Source organism: Arachis hypogaea, chromosome 13 (genome assembly GCF_003086295.3).
Source record: "Arachis hypogaea cultivar Tifrunner chromosome 13, arahy.Tifrunner.gnm2.J5K5, whole genome shotgun sequence".
NCBI lineage: Eukaryota > Viridiplantae > Streptophyta > Magnoliopsida > Fabales > Fabaceae > Arachis > Arachis hypogaea.
In genome coordinates this window covers 10245671-10263835 of record NC_092048.1, presented here as the reverse complement: position 1 = coordinate 10263835, position 18165 = coordinate 10245671, and the positions used below count along the sequence as shown (strand labels likewise).

Here is an 18165-nt window from a genome sequence, read left to right as displayed (position 1 = left end):
TACCTCACAGAAATACTTTCGTCTCGACCCAAATCGACGACAACCAAAACCTCAACTCTGCTTGCTTTCTCAATAGCATAACAGCCTCAAACGTTAGATGCAAACTCGGTTTCTAATTCCTAAGACCATTAACATCGCAAATACTTTAATACACGTAATAGAATGCTAACGCGGGGTCTCCAAAACAAAAATACTTACTGTAATGACAAAATGAAGCAGCGGCAGTCTCTGAACCGGTTTGGCAGCAACCCCGGCAACCACCGCAAGTGGCAGTGGCGACTGGACGCCGGCGACAGCAACTGAAACTAACATGCAATGATTGTAACGCTTTCGGAAACTCAAAAGAAATGAAACCCAATACTTAAAACCTTACTGGTAGTGTTTTTCCGGCAACGGCAGCGGGTCTCGAGCGGCAAAAGTGGCGGTGGCTGGGCACGGGTCTCCCCTCTCTCTCCTCTGCTCCCTGCTCTCTCTCTCTCTCTGTGTGTGTGTGTGTGTGTGTGTGTGTGTGTGTGTGTGTGTGTGTGTGTGTGTGTGTGTGTGTGCGTGCGTGCGTGCGTGCGTGCGTGTGTGTGTGTGTGTGTGTGTGTGTGTGTGTGTGTGTGTGTGTGCGTGCGCGCGCGACCCGACGGCTTCCTTCTCGACGGCAACCCCCAACGCGATGGTGCCTTCTCACCAGCAGCTAACCCTTGGTAGCATCAAAAGCGAGGTGGCTGAGCTCGTCAACGATGGCGGCGCAGAGGCAGCTTCTTCCTCTCCCGTGTGCGCCACCCTCTTTCGTCAGTCTCTCTTTTCGTGAACTTCAAGGACAATGGCAACACCGTGAGGACGAACGTTGACGGTGAATAGTAGCGGCAGCCTCCTGGACGACGGTGGCGGCGCAAGAAGTAGGACGTAGTGGCAGCGGTGGTCCGCGATGATGGCACGAGCTCCTCCCTCCTCCATTGGCGCTCTCCTCCCTCGGATCTCCCTTCCCCGTTTCCCTCTGCCTTTTTTTTTGTTTCTTTCTTTGTTTCTTTTCTTTTCATTTTGTTTCTGCATGTGTGTGTCTAGGATAGTGGGGGCTGCGGCTGCTGCTTGAATTAGGGGAGTTAGGGTTCAATTTGGTTAGAGTAGGGTTTGTTTTGGGTAAAATTAGGTATAAGGGTGTTCTTGGTAATTTTAATAAAAATTAGGGGGTTATAGAGAATTAATTTGAAATCTAATTTAATCCTTAAAACTAGTTAAAAATATTATTTGTTGTATCAAAGTACTAATTAATCTCAATCAAATGCTCTAATTGAAAACATAATACAATATAATTAATTTTCTTTATTAACAAAAACCTAAAGTATTTATTTATACAAAGAATATCATATAAAAATCTTATTATTTTACAACTACTAATTTTGTAATTTAAATATAGAAAATAGTTCAATAATTGTAAAATTAAATAAAATTCTAATTTAAATAGCCAAATATAATTATTTTTTTTGAATTTCCAAGACTTTAAATTGTAAATAGAAAGGTTCTGAGAACCGGACCGGTCATTGAACCGGTCAAGTAATTGGTTCAGTGGTTCATTGGTCTGACCGGGGTCAAACCGTGGTTAAACCGGTTTAATTAAATATACAGTGAAATTATAAAAAAAATTCAATATACAAATCACAACCTTGAATATAGCATTAAAAAAAATCCAGAATCACATAATCCAGAATCCAGAATCCAAAATATTCTATATAGCATTCAAAATAAATAAAAAACTCAAGCAAATTTTGAGTGAACATCGGATTGCAAAAGAGCCTTTTGTACTTTCTGTAACAAACAAACCACACAAGCAACAATCAGCATCCATTGAAAACAAGATCATTCATTCATAACAAAGTTCTGTTATAGGGTTTGGACCAACAATGGGCCTGAACACACACTTTATCAATTGACATAGAAAATTATCTACCCTAGTACAAAGTATAGCAATGCTATTGCACACTAAACAAATTGAAAATTTCTGTAAAACGCAAATAAAAAATCCAAATTTCTTGTACAGTATTATGTTATTGTTGCTGATCATTTTATGACTGTTCCATCTAAATTGAACAGAGCAGAATTGAAAACAGATCGAAATAGAAGAATAGAGCAAAGCAAAATTCTCAAATTCAACATACATCAAATTAATTCTCAAATTCAACATGCAACAAATTTATTTAACATTTCATTAATCATATAATAATTGATATATTGAAGAAGAACAGAAGCCAGGAATAAAAACAGAATATGAACACAAGAAGTCAAGAACAGAAGCCCAGAACAAAAAATGAATAGAAGAATAGAAGCCAAAAACAAAATAAAAAAATTACAGGAATATGAATAGAAGATCAAAAGCCCAGAACAAAAAATGAAAACACCAAGAAGCCAAGAACAGAAGAAAGAGCCAGAAACCAGAACTTACTGCAAGATGAAGTAGAGAACAGAAGGCCAGAAGCTCGAGCCTCGAAATAGAGAACAGAATCGTGAGCGACGACCCGCGGCGGTGAGTGACGACCCGCGGCGGTGGGCGACGACCCGCGATGGTGAGCGACGGTGACGGACTACCCGCGACAGTGACCCTCGATTCACGGTGTCGGTTCTCCTTCGCATACAGAAGCTCCAGCCTAGAAGAGCTTAGGGTTGGGACTTTGGGAGTGGGAGTGGTCTTGCCTTCTTGGAAGAGTTTAATTGATTAGTGATTAGGGATTTAACTGCAACGCATTCTTCACTCTTCGGCGTTTTTTCTTTATTTTAAAAAAAAAAACCAAACGACGCCATTTTCATTGACGGGGGAAAACCGGTACTTAAAGAAACTGGACCGGTTCGTCCGGTTTGCCGGTTAACCACCGGTTCGACCAGTTTTCTGACCGGTGTTTGGCAGCACGGTTTTGTAGGTGGACCGGACCGGCTAGGTGACCGGTTTTCGGTTAACCCGGTTGAACCGGCCGGTCCGGTCCGGTTTTCAAAACATTGGTAAATAGGAAGATAATTCAAAATTATAGTGTTTGGATAAAAACCTTAATTTGTTTCAAATCCAATTAATCAAAACTACCTTTAATTATCTTCAATAAAATAATTTTTGAACTTAAAACTATAAACAAATATATATAATTTAAAATTAGTTCATAGTAACTTTTTAAAAGTTCTGGGTCTTACATTCCACCCACCTTATAAAACTTTTCGTCCTCGAAAAATAAAAGAATACATAAGGTAATACAAAGAATCAGTACTCTGCTTTCTAAATGCTTTTAAATAAGTAAGAAAGTTTAGCATATATATATATATGTAAAATACTGAATAGCTATAAGATTTAGATATAAGGATAGAGCATGGTGTAAGGCAGAAGATACCAGAATGCTCGATGCAAAAGGTTATATGGTTTTCAAGACTTTACCAAAATTGGAAAAACACAATAGAGGGCAAGTTTCACAAGATAGACATTCAAAAAGTAAAGTGATAATTAAAGTGGTAAGTTGAGGATGAAGGATTCCCTCTCTTATTGCGAAGAAAAAGTTTAAGGTTGAGAATTCCCTCCCTTGTTGCATCGGGGATTGGATAGAAGGTTGAGGATTCTCTTCGGTTCAATTTCCAACTGTGGTTAGGATGGTGGTTTCAATTTTGATTGTGATTATGATTGAAAAGTGTGGCGGAAATTATATCCCAAGAGTGTGTAGGACACCATATCTCAAGAATGTGGCGGGCACTATATCCCAAAAGTGTGGCGGGCACTATATCCCTGATAGCACATTTCTCTCTGGTTACAAGGTGAAAACGCACATTCTTTCGTATGTGGAAAGACACACTCCTTCATAATTCCTCCAAGAGAAGGGGAAAAGATACTCTCATTCGTTTATATTCCTTCTGAAGATGCACAACCGAGAGATCATGTCCGAGTTCACTACCGGATGTGTCGAGTCAAGCAGTTTAACCGACAAGTGAGCTCACAGCCAATAGGACAAGCATATATTATGTGCATTTGTTTGCTATTGTTTGAGTGTGCATAACTATTTTGGTTTGTCCAATTGAATTTCTGTTAACTGTTAAATGTACTATTTGTTGTGATTGCTCTTTAGTTGTATTTGTTTTGTACTTCTTATTTTTTGTGTATGGTTTCACAATTGAGACTTGAGACTTGAAATTAATGGTGATTATGACTATGTGAATGAATGAGATCGTTGGTAGTTCAAAGTATGTTAAAATTAGCAATTAACTCCGTATTGATTTTTTTTTTTGTGATTGAAATTACCGAACTGAATACTGAACCGAGTAATTGGATATTAGGAGTAAAGATGAGATTATATTGGAAATGATTGAGGTTAGAGGTAATTGATAACGCTGAGACTTTAGCAAATTGACCCAGTTGGGATTAGCTAAAATCCTGGACTTGAACTTCTGTGAAGTTGGAGAATTAGGATTGTCTAGTGGGTTCATATCTCTTTATATAGTCTTTATTTGGAACTATTACTCTACTGGGAACCTTCGAATTCTCACCCATCGTGGTTTTTCTATTTTTCAAATATAGGGTGTGACGCACCTCGTTGAGTGTGTGAGATTCTGTTTGGCGAAATGAAGGATATTCTTTTGAAGTTCACTTTTATTTATTTAGAGTTTTCTCTACTTTTGAAATCTTTTTTGTATATTCCTATTAGAAGTTTTTATTTGGAAAAACAGGAATATTCTGGTGTAATATTCTAGCCGGCTTTTTCTTCACGGGTCGAAACTAATAATTATTAAATATCTTATTTCAGAACTTACGTACCTATATATGTAAACCTGTTTTGCTTTTGTATACGATGTTCACTTGCATTAACATGATTTGAGTGTGATTAACGGCTGTCAATTGTTTAAAAAAATTTTCACAGGCTCCTAATGATATTATTATTCTTCAAATATTATATATGTATCTTTCTTTTAGGTATCATAATGCCTCGCAACCTTTAATTTATGATTTAATTGTAAAGCTGTGTGTGGTAGGGTATTACAGAAAGCTTGAAGAGTGAAAAAAACATGCTTTTCTATGGTTATTCTTATCTGAAATTTTGTAATAGGTTTTATTATCATTATAAAATAGTAAAATAAGTATATGTATAATTATGTTCAATGTAAATGCTAATACTTAGAACTCAAATATTATATGCAATTACATTCAGGGACAGATCCAAGGAGGGGCAAGCATAGGCTTTGCCCCCGTCTTTTTTTTGAACAAAAATAAATAATTTTAAGTATATAAAGTTATTATATACTATATAATTTTATTTTTTATTTAAAAATAGAAGAGTAAATAATTGTCTTATATAAATAATAAAATTATTAAACTCAAAAATAAATAATAATCCTTAAATTGAAAAAAATATTATTGTCAATTAATTTTGGATTAAATAAATTTTTAAATATTTTAAAATTTAAACTTTTTGTTTTTTAATATTTTTCTCTTAATTTTTACACCTATTATCATATAAAAATACTTTAGTATTTATAATAACTAAAACAATCTTTATATATTATTGTACATACATAAAAATAAATTATTTTAAAATTTATGTATTTTTATCATGATATAAAAATTTTAACATATTAAGTAAATTCATTTAAATGATTATATTTTTTATATTTTATACACGAATATATTTTAATTACATATAACAAAATTATTAGAACAACTTATTTATATTATTTTATAGTATTTTTTTATGATATGAAACATAAAAATATAATTTATTGTCACAATAATACTCAATAAAATAAACTAATTAAAAAATAGACCATTTTTATATTTTATCGAATCCAAAATAAAAAATAAAATTTATAAGAATTAAGATAATTTTTTTATATAACAAGCACTTATTAGTATTTTTAATTAAAAAATATTAATCATGATTATATATTACTAAATATATAATATTATATTTGATTATACAATATTTTAATTTTTGGTCCCACTTCTACCAAATTTTTGTATCCTTTCCTAATTACATTTAATTGTAGTTTTTTAATCACAAGACATATTTTATTGGATGTTACTATTTTAATTTTTTACATTTTAGAACCTACTTCCTAGATTAGATATGTAAACTTGTTATTGATATTGTGTTTAATAAAATATTTTATTTTGTAGTAATTAATTTTAGTATATTTATATTATTTACAAATAATAATAATTATCTGAAAAATAATTTGAGATTTTAGAAAAAAAGATATATTGTTAGTCTTAATAAAATGAGTATAATATAATTAAAAAATGTGTTAAAGTTTTAGCGAAAATAATAATAGCAACTAAAAGTGAATAATATTATAATCTTAGAATTACTTTTAGTAGCCATATAAAATTTTGAGAAAATGGTCACAAAAAATTATAACTTTAGGGGCCATTAAAATTTTTTTTTATTGACAATTGTATAATTGCTACAAAAAGTGATAATTTTTAGCGGCCATTAAAAAGATCTTTATTGGCAATTATATAATTATCACTAAAATCTTTTAGTGACAAAACATAAGACGGTTAATCTCTAATTGCTAGTAATTATATTAATGACTATTTTAATTATCACTAAAAACAAAATAAATAGTCACTAAAAATCATTTTTTCTAGTAGTTACTGTATTAATTGATTGATTATATTAATTGATTGTTATTTTGATATGTATGAATAAGAATTCATATATATACAGGTTCATCCATCATTCATTCATTTTAATAGTTTACATCATATTATTGAGTATATATATCACTGAAAAGTCTCATATAAAGTAATCTATTTGTGATTTACAACACATATATGTAATTATAGAAATTAATACATTACAACACATATATGCAATCGCCAATCGGTCTCTATTTTTTAACTTGCTCTCAAGGAAAATTAATCAATTCCCTCCAGGCCCTTGAGGTAGATCCATTAATTAACTTATATTGATTCTTCACCACTTCAGCTTTGCTGGAAAATACTATAAAAGCATTCAAAAAAAAAAAAAAAGTAAGAACGTCACATTAAGAAACAAGAAAAGGAATTCAAATAAAACAAAATGAGCAATAATCTATTTGAAATTTGTGCCCCCACCTTGTCAATAAGTGATTGATAGTATGGCTTTACTTTTTCAACGTCCACCAAAACTTTGCTTTTGCTATAGAGATCATATTTACTACATAATACATAAAATTACAGGTGATGTTATTGATTAGTAATAATACCAAATGCTGTGTGCAAATTATTTGATATATATATATATTAAAAAAAGACTAACTTGAAAATGTGAAGCCACTTCAAGTTCTCAAAATCTTCTTCACTCATGAAATGAGTATATGCTCCCTCCTTATGCAAAGCTGCAAAAGAGTTTTAAGCTTAATACATCGTTATTGAAAGAAAATTCTAAAAAATAATTATGATTTTTTTTTGGTTTACAAAATAAAACGAACTTTTGTTGCCCAACAAAAAATGCCTTCTTATGACATAAAAGGAAAAGCACATAGTAAATAAAAATACTTACGATAAAATGAGTGATATCTAATAATGAATAAGCCAGGTGAAGGTAAAGTGGTTCCATTTTCCTTTGCTACCTATAAATTCAAGTGAAGTATAAATTTATTATATATCTTGAACAAAATAATAAATAAATTATATATAAATTATAACTATATATTTAATTACTCACCATATACATATAGTCATCATGTCCCCATGACATGAGTACATTGTCTAATCCACACCCTTTACTATAGACTCCATCTTTAGTGTTATAAGCAGGATTTTTGCTATCTGGGTTTTCTTTGAAATACTGAAGCATAGAAAAAGTTTATATTATTGGTTGATAATAATTTTAGAATAAAAATATATTATTTATACACTAAAATTAACCATTATATATTATTTATAAATATATGTATAATTTAATTTATTTTTAATATGTATTTTATATTTTAATATGTATTTTATACTGATTGTTAATTTTAATATAAATTTAACATGATTGTTTTAGAGACATGCAAAAAAAGGGGTCATTTTTACAGTTTTGTTAGAAGAGGAAGGCTACCTTGTGGTGAACATTTTTTTCATCAAAGGCACAACCAACAGGAAAGGTATCTCCTGCAAATATGTATTTAATCATTTGGTTAAATGTTTAATTTAAAGTAACATGCCAAAACTAGCTAATTGGGAATTTAAAGATTGATAAAATAATTATACATGAAATATAGGGATGTGTCTTATTTAAAATATTGTAAATTGAATCAAAATAATTACAACACAAATATTTTTATAATTAATTATTTACACTCTCTCAACCTTAATGTAGCCATAATGACTTAATAAAAATTTGGTTTTGTATTATGGTTTTAAAATGATAATTAATTTTAAATATTGTAATTAAATTTTATTTCTAAAACATAATATTCAAAAGATTATTTCATTTAAAAAAAAAATATCATAAAGAATAAGAAAGTTCTTACCAACAACAGCCCATTGAGGAAGTTCACCGAATTGAGGAAGGTGAAGAATCTTTCCGAGATCTGAAATAAACAAATATTCATTTGTCAATTCATATTAACTATCTATCAATAATGAAAAAACTTTCTTAAAATAAAAGGACAAAAAATAACTAAAATTAAACTAATTAACCTTTATAATAGAAAATGAAAAAAAAATCTAAGATTTCAAATTTAATTACCATGGATGAGAGCAGTCAAATGTAACCAATCTTCGTTAGGATAATCTTTTCTAATGGCTTCTGCAGTTTGCAATAAATGTTGAATTTGAGGTTCATCCAAATCAGGATCACTATCATCCACTACTTCATTAAGCAGCTCACAACATTTTCATATGCTCATTTCTGCTTTGTCCAATTTCTTATAGTGCTCCCTCATTTTCTTTACCTATATTATTAGCAAATGAAATTTTCATGAATTAGCATTGAGCTTTCATGTTATTGTGTATTAGTATATATAAACATGTTTGAGGAAAATAAGAATTTGACTTACAAAGTCATATGTCTGATTAATGTATTGTAATCTATAGAATTCTTCCACACCTTTTTGTCTTTCACTTTCAATATCATAATCCCTGCCAAATAATCTCATTAGAAGACTGATTTCACTTTGATCGATATCTGAAGCCATTTTTACAAATTTGTATGTGTATTATTGTATGGTATATGTAAGCTTTTTATGAAGGGTTATGAATTTGTAAATTATTTTACACAATATTTTAAATTATTATTTAAATAGTAATTAGATATAAAAAGTTGTTATATTTATTGATATATGATTTGGTATATATATGAAAAGTCTTTTACTTTGTGATCAAAATTAAATTCTTTCAAAAATATAAAAAAGAAATCTCAGTTTTATTGAGAGAACGTGGGTCACAAAGATACAAAATTTTTCTCGCCCTTTATGTAGTAAAATTAGAGCAAACTAAGTTTAAGTTAGGTTTTTTATTTTTAAATTATATTGACATATGTAATTAGTTGCATATTTAACATTTAAAACAAAATTAAATTGTTAAAAATATTAGATAAAGAAATGTAGCAATTTATATGTCTTTTCTATTACTAAAGAAAGTTAGAGTTTAATTTTTATTATTAAAAAAATTAAGATAAAAAATCTTAAAAAAAAATATCTATGCACAATCACATTTTAAGTTTAAATAAGACTTTTATATATGTCAAAATTTATATTAGAGATATAATTATTTATATGTCTTATTATATTAATTTAAATTTTTTTAGATGAGTGAATTTATGTCAAATATATGGCGTTAGCTGCTTAAAATCATAAATTTTAAATCAAAGAAATAAAAATCAAATAAAAGAGAATATTGAAATAAAGGGGAACTGAAACCTGAAAGATTGGCCAAATGCATTGCTTTTTGGGGCCTTAAACATTCTGTCCTTTGCCGACACAAGCTCACTGGTTTCTTCGGTGTGCACATTCTTCTTTTCCTCAGCTTGGGAACCTAGAAAAAAAAACAAATTGAGATATATGGGATTTTCTACCCAGAAAGAAAAAATAACGCTCCAATACTTTTTTTTTAAAAGAAGAAGAAAAACATAATCAAACCATGGGCATGGTGCTCAGCCTGGATGGCCATTTTCTCTATTTCAAATAAGCAAGAAGCGAAGCACAGGACAAAGAAGCTTAGAAACTTGGAAGAAGGGATATGAAACTCCAGTGAAAATGGGTGTGACAATAACTTAGGACAAAACGAGTTTATATAGTACAACACCAAGTCCTTGTCGTGAAATTTGAAATCTTGGAATCCTTAACTAAAATGACGTTTCGGAGGATTTATCATTATCTGTATAAACCAAAACCATACCATTCTTAGTAACTTTCCAATTAATTAAATTTATGCCAACAACTATATGCCAGCAGTATGCTTACCAAATTCACCCACTATTATATTTTAGATATTTAGTAACATTTATCTTTTAATATGTATTAAAATATTGGCAATGTAGCTATTAAAATATTAGCAATGTAGCTAAAATTATATTTTAGACAACATTTAAAATAAAACTTTAGTAAATATACTTAATTTTTTAAAAAAATTTAAATAACTGTTACCTATTTTTATTCCTAAATACACCATGTATTCATACTCTCTCCAAAACCTTTTTACAATCAGGAACGGATCCAAAAATGTTATCATGTGGGTCCATAATATATATAATATTTAAAAAAATATACAAATAAATTATAATGTAAGATGTATTATAAAAATATACCAATAGAAAATATATATTTAAAGTATAGAAAAATATGTGTACTTTTTACTAACAAAGTGATACACGTCGATTCTTCATATCATAAAATTCATCGATGATAGAATCTGTGTCAAATCTTTTAGCAATCTTCTTCTCAATGTAAATCAAAAGACAATTAGTAAGAAATTCATCTTCTATTTTGTTTCTGAGTCTATTCTTCACAATATTCATAGCTGAAAAAGATCTCTTAGTTATAGCAGTTGAAACAGGGAGAGTTAATACCAAGCTAATCAAACAATCAGTCAAATGACATGTTAAAGACTTTCCTATCTTCGTTAATCGTCCTTGACTTAACTCCGAAATTGTGCACAAGTTAGTTAACTCAACATGATTAGGAACATCAAGTTCATAATGTTGAGGTTGCATTCTAATGTGAAATTTCTCTTGGTCACTGAAGTCACAGATAAAACCATTAACGTTCTACTAATTCACATACTACTTTGTTGATACTGAAGAACTTATAATTATCTCTAGGATCTAAAGTTGAACTTAAAGTAAGTAATTCTACCATATTATCATTGAATCTTCCATTAAGCTCTTGCAATTGTGTATCAATTACAGCTATAAATAAATTAACATGGTAATGATGCTCCACTGAAATTTGGTTAACAATTTTGCGAGTTTGGCCTCTTCTAGGAATATGCAATGCATTCATATCAGGAACTTCAACTTCATGTTTCTCACAAAATAATATAACTTCTTTTATGAAAGCCTCTCAACATGATTCTCTCATTCTTTGGATTAAAGTCTTGGTAGTAGAAAACCAGAGTTAAAACATTCAATATGTCTTGATTTTTTCATTGCAAAGCTTGATAAAGATCATGACTAACAACTTCCAAAATATTTCTCATCAAATGCAAAACAAAGACAAATTTAAAGGATGTGATAACATCATAAGCAGCACTAACATTACCACGAGTGAAAAAATTGCCTTCTTCAGTATTTTTTGAAGAACTTCACAAGTAGAATCAAACATGCATAGCAAGCTACGTACAGAATTCAAATGAGACTCCCATCTAGGGGTGGAAATAGGCCAGGCGGCCTGTCAGGGGCCTGCAGCCTGGCCTGTGTTCAGCCTGACCTGGCCTGGCCTGATAGGAAATAGGCCCAGGCTCAGGCTACTAAAAAAGCCTATATTCTTTAAAAGGCCAGGCCTAGGCTTTTGAAATAGCCTGTTGGGCCTGTCAGGCCGGCCTGAGCCTGCAAATATATATAAAGAGTTTTATTATACTAGTAAAAATGCTATTGGAAGGATTTGAACTTGGGTCTTCTATCTTATGAAAATACCTTTATCCACTCAGCCATTTGTCTCTTTAGTTATATAAATGTATTTTGTATCAATATTATTCATAAATTTATTATTTAATATTTTATAATTTTAAAAATTAAATTATATCTTAAATTTAATTATTATTAAAAAAAAAACAGGCCTAGTGACAGGCTTCAGGCCAGGCCAGATTTAACAACAGGCCAGACTCAGTACTTATTAAAAAGCCTATACCAGGCTACAGGCCAGGCTAAGGCCAATATACTCTATTACAGGCCTGGCCTGTTAAGAGTAAAGCCTGGCCTGGCCTGGCCTGTTTCCACCCCTACTCCCATCTAGTATTTTCAACTCTTTGATTAAGTCCACTACCTGTCACAATTTGATCATTGGCAATTAAGTTTGCAACATTATTTGCTTGAGCAACCCTTAACTGATCATGACGTTTAGGAGAAATAGTCACAATATTCATAATTAGTGTAAGTTTTGAAAAGAATTGATGAACATAGCAAACTTCTTTGGCTGCAGAAATAAGTTCTAATTCTAATCGATGAGCAAGACAATGAATGTAATAAGAAAATGGGCAATCTTTCAAAAATAGAGCTTGGAATCCATTTCATTCACCACGCATATTACTAGCTCTATCATACCTTGTCCCCAAAGATTTTGAACATCAAGATTATGATGAAAAAGAACTGATGAAATTTCTGTTTTCAATGTCAAAGAACACGTATCAGAAACATGTATAAGATCAAAAAATCTTTCTTTAACACAATCATGCTTGTCTACAAATCTTAAAACCACAGACATTTGTTCTCGCTTTGACTAATCTCTTGCTTCATCAATAATTAAACAAAATTTAGAATTACCAATTTCTTCTCGAATTGTTCCACGCAGTTTTCTAGCAAAGATATGCAATATATCTTTTTGAACACTGGGAGATATATATTGAGCATTTCTAGGAAAATTTTCAAGGATAACATTATTAACATTTTGATTACACGAAGCTAAAAGTTTAATTAACTCAATAAAATTTTTCCTATTCAAAGATCCAGGACTTTCATTGCCGCCTCTAAATGCACATGCTTGAAATGTAATCCATCGAATAGCATCAATAGATATCTTCAATCTTAAGCGATTATTTGAAATAGTTTCATCACTATGCCTATCAAGAACTTTGTCTATATGCTTAGATTAAGCCATTAAATCATCACAAGATTTCACACATAAATTATAGGGAGATATTATTAGGACTAGAACCCTCGTGACATACAAATGCGTAATTCAGTCCATTGTTTACTTTCTTCCAATTACTAAATCCTAACTCTGAAAATGTATTTTTCCATCATTGCGAGCACCATAATGTTTACCAAACAAGTAGCAAGGCAAACAATAAGCAGCATCTTTTCTGGTGAATATTTTAACCGACTTGAAAATTTCTTAGACCAAGAAGATTGAATATATCGATGGTGATTGTTATTACCAGAAGCTGAATAGCTAATATTTATTAGTTGGTATGGCCCAACTATTGAGATAAGTCTCAAAGTGGTCCCTAAAGTTACCGTCGAGCCTCATAGTGATCCCTGAAGTTAGAAATTACTCATATTCATCCCTGAAGTTGCACTCCGGAACTCAGACTCGTCCTTCCGGCTAACTTCGTCCAGCTGGCGCAATCGAAAAGCTGACTTGGACTCGTTGGTGACACGCTGTCAGCACAACAGCTAGCTGACATGGCAACATAAACTGTTTTGACTCAATTTGGTCCCTAAATTGAGGTTAAAAACCCTAACCCCCAATTGACTCTCTTCTCCTCTTTTCTCCATCGCACACTCTCTTCTCCTCTCTTCTCCATCGCACCAGAGGTGACTCTCCTCTACAGTGTCTTCTTCATCTTCAAAATTCACACGTTATGGCTAGCGCGAGCAACGCAGCTGGGAGCTCCAACAACCCACGATCATTTGGAAGCATCATGAGGAGAATGAATAGAAACAGAGATGCGCGTCTGCCAGAATGGTGTGGGTGCGGGTCGAGACCAGTGTTATGATGGTCAGCGACGGATTCTAATCCAAGGAGACCGTTCGTGGGTTGCCCAAACTACAATGTAGGTGTTTGATGCTGTTGTTTGCTGTAATTTTGGATGTAAACTTGGTTGATTCACTTTCCTGGGTGCAAACTGCAGGTAAGAGGTGGTGTGAGTTATTTCTATGGGTGGATAAAATTCTGGAAGAAGATACGGTAATATGTGATGGTAGAACAAGCTCTTCAAATGACAACAAAGAATGGAGGATGAAGATTAGATTCTGAAGTTAGTTCTCAAAATAGGGGGGATTTCGCTGTTTACATGTATGCTGCTGCTACTGATTACAGTTGTTGTTCTTGTCTTAAGGTTGGATAGGCAACAGAGTCAATTGTATTTAGCAAAAAAAATGTGACATGGGATATGCATATGTTGTTCTGTTCATGTACTTGTACCTGTCCTTTTGGTTGAAAGAAATGCAGATTAAACTGTTTGACATGACTGTGTAAGAATAATTTAGAATTTGAATAAACAAGAGGTTATATGTAAATAATTGTTCTTGCACTACTAATGGATTCATCTAATGGAATTAATCTTAATTGCATATCAGAGACCAAGAAAAAAAAATCTGTCACAGCTCAATTCAAGGGAGTCATAATCCATATTCATATATTCATAATGCAGAAAACATATTTAAAATAGGCATTACAGAGTCAGGGCAATATTCAACAAGTATATCAAAGTTCTGAACATATTGAGAACACAAGTTTTGAACACTAAAATCCCCAACACTGTGTTCGAAATTCAGAAAGCACGCTACTTCATCAAAATAGATAAATAAAATAATCTTCTCCTAAACGTAATAATCCTAGTCTTCATCTTTTGTTTTTGGGTAGTCTGAATCCAAGGTTGGAAACAAACTTCATGAAGTTAGCAAGCCTTGTAACGGTCCCCTGTGATGCACCTTGCATAGGATGAGATGGATGATTTGTTGCGGGTTAACTGGTTGCTGGTTGGGTGGTTGCTGCTTGATTGTTGCTTCCTGGAGTTGCCTTTTCTTGTTTGGAGGACTTCTTTTTGGGAGGGAGTTTTGGTGGTCGCACAGGAGAAGGCAAAACCTATTAGTGAAGACATGTAAAATAGTTAGTAAAAGTGCATAAGAACATGCACATAATAAAATGAATGTCATCTAATTTTTTGAACCTATTGAGAGTCATCAGTTTGTGACAAGGGTAGTTGACTGAGTTCAAGCTGAATTTTGGTGGGGGTTGTGGGACAAGGGTGGCTTCACCACCATTAGCAGCAAGGGGTTGGGCAGTAGCAGCCTCTGTAGCAACAGCAGCATCCTCATTAGCAGCTCTAGAGTTACATAAGTGACATCAGAATGGTCCCTTCAGTGTTATAAGTGACATCAAAATGGTCCCTATTCTTTACATACAAATCAGTTCATTATATACACAGCAGTTCATCAAGCATTAGTCCATCTACTAAGTAAAGCAGTAGTTCATTATATACACAGCAGTTCATTATATAAGCAGTGATCCAACTACCCTATAATGAATATCTTCTCACTTATTCTATTATCACAACAGCCAATACTAATTATACAACAACAAATAAATTTCTAAAATGTACCTTCTACTTATCTGATATGAAATAGAGCTTGTTTTGCTTATAATCTCCCAAGTCTTCATGAAGTAATTCTAAGAACCACCTCCAGTTTTTAGTATTTTCAACAGGGACAATTGCATATGCAATCACATACATATGATTCTCTGCATATCTAATATGAAACAGAGCTTGTTTTACTTATAATCACATTCTTCGTTGTCATTTTAAGAGCTTGTTCTACCATCACATGTTACCGCATCTTCTTCCAGAATTTTATCCACCCACAGAAACAACCCACACCACCTCTTACCTGCAGTCTGCACCCTGGAAAGTGAATCAACCAAGTTTACATCCAAAATTATAGCAAACAATAGCATCAAACACTTACATTGTAGTTTGGAAAACCCACGAACGGTCTCCCTGGATTAGAATCCGTCGCTGACCATCACAACACTGGTCTCAACCCGCACTCACACCATTCTGGCAGACGTGCATCTCTGTTTCTATTCATTCTCCTCATGATGCTTCCAAATGATCGTGGGTTGTTAGAGCTCCCAGCTGCGTTGTTCGCGCTAGCCATAATGTGTGGTTTTTGAAGATGTAGAAGACACTGTAGGAGAAGCAATAGAGGAGAGTCACCTCTGGTGCGATGGAGAAGAGAGGAGAAGAGAGTGTGTGATGGAGAAGAGAGTCAATTAGGAGTTCGGGTTTTTAACCTCAATTTAGGGACCAAATTGAGTCAAAACAGTTTACGTCGCCACGTCAGCTAGCCATTGTGCTGACAGCATGTCACCAACAAGTCCATGTCAGCTTTCCGGTTGCACCAGCTGGACGAAATTGACCGGAAGGACGAGTCTGAGTTCCGGAGTGTAACTTCAGGGATGAATATGAGTAATTTTTAACTTCAGGGATCACTATGAGACTCGAGGGTAACTTCAGGGACCATTTTGAGGCTTATCTCCTGTTCAACACTTAAATTAATTTTATTACCTACACACCTTACCAGATGCTTCCATTTAATTATTGTATTTACTACTTTGACTTTTCCATTCTTCTCTCCCATTCCTTTTAACCCAAAAAAGAGAACTGTAAAATTTCTTCCCCGTTCAAAATTGTTTCTTCATCTGTTAGCCATTCTAGCTCATTTGCTCGCATGCATCATTGTTTTAACAAAAGGTGAGTTGGCTAACCATTTCTGTTGCATGTTAAAGCTCTTTTCGTGGTTATCTCCGGCCAAGCAAGCTTATTTTGTTTTGTCCCCGGTCCTTTCCATCCCTTTTCCCATGAGATTGGTGGTCCTTTCAGTATAGTTTCTTACCCAGCCTCCCACAAACATCGTTTCAATCTTGCTGGGTTACTCGTGCTTACCTGCTTGATACTGGGTATGTTGGTAACCTCTATCTTTGCTTTGGCACAATTCATTCGTTCATTTTTTTTGTGTTTGTGATTGCCACTATTTTGCTGGCTAATGGAGTCACTGCTATTTCCGCTGCTGCCCGTTTATGTTTCATGCTCGTTTATATTTCGGGGAACATGTCTAGCTTTTTCCTCTCAATAGTTGCACGCAGATGCATTTTTGTTGTGTGGACTCCTGCTTGGTGCATCTCTTTCTTTCGTCACATAAGTGTATGATGCAGAGATTATGATATGTGATTGATGGACAAATTATTGTAGTAACCACGAATTTTACTTTCAGGCCACGGTTGCTCTTCCCCCAAATTTTTATGGTGAATTTCGGTCTGAACTGCCAGATGAGGTTAGATTTGTCGATTTCTCAGGCCGTCGATTCACCATGCTGCTCCACAAGACTCCTTCTCTTTGCTTAATAGTGGGAGGGTTTCCTCAATTAATTAATGCCTTTACCATCAAGGGAAGATGCTGGTTCTTTATGGCCTATGTCGGTAATGCCGAGTTCGTTATATACATATTATTAGTTTTACAAGAATTACATAATCAAGATCCTATCCCTCTTAAACAAACTTGTAAAGATAAAGGCAAGGGGAAAAGTAACTAATAAAATACGAAACATCTTTTAAACAGAAGAGGAATATATAAGTTCTTCCGAACCTCGTCGTCCATAACCTGGAAAAGAGAGACCTATAGGGGGAGTGAGAACGTCGTCCTTGCTAGTTCTCACTATAGGGTTAGAGAATTACTATAATAGGATACGTGAAAATAAAACTCTTTTTAAAGTACAGTGATTAATATCCGCCTTATGTATCCTTTCAAAACTAAAAACATACATTCAAATATCTGAAATCCTTTTTAAAAGAGAAAATTGTCAACTCTTCAAAAATCCCAAAACCTTTTTAAAAGTTTCTCCTAGACATCATGAAGGACCAAGCTGTCCCAAGCATAGGTTCATTAAGTCTATGCTGAACCAGTTTAGTTTTTCATACTTTCCTAAACCAAAAAAATACAAACCAAACACGGCCTTCGGCCCATCTCATAATCAACCATGGCCCTAGGCCCAAACAATCCAAACAACAGCTAATCCACTGCAATCCAAC

General features: G+C 33.0%; 1 pseudogene; it reads right to left on the bottom strand.

Moving 5' to 3' along the window:
- Positions 1-6621: 6621 nt before the first annotated feature.
- LOC114925017 (inositol oxygenase 4-like) lies at positions 6622-9893 on the bottom strand (annotated as a pseudogene).
- Between the last annotated feature and the right edge of the window lie 8272 nt (positions 9894-18165).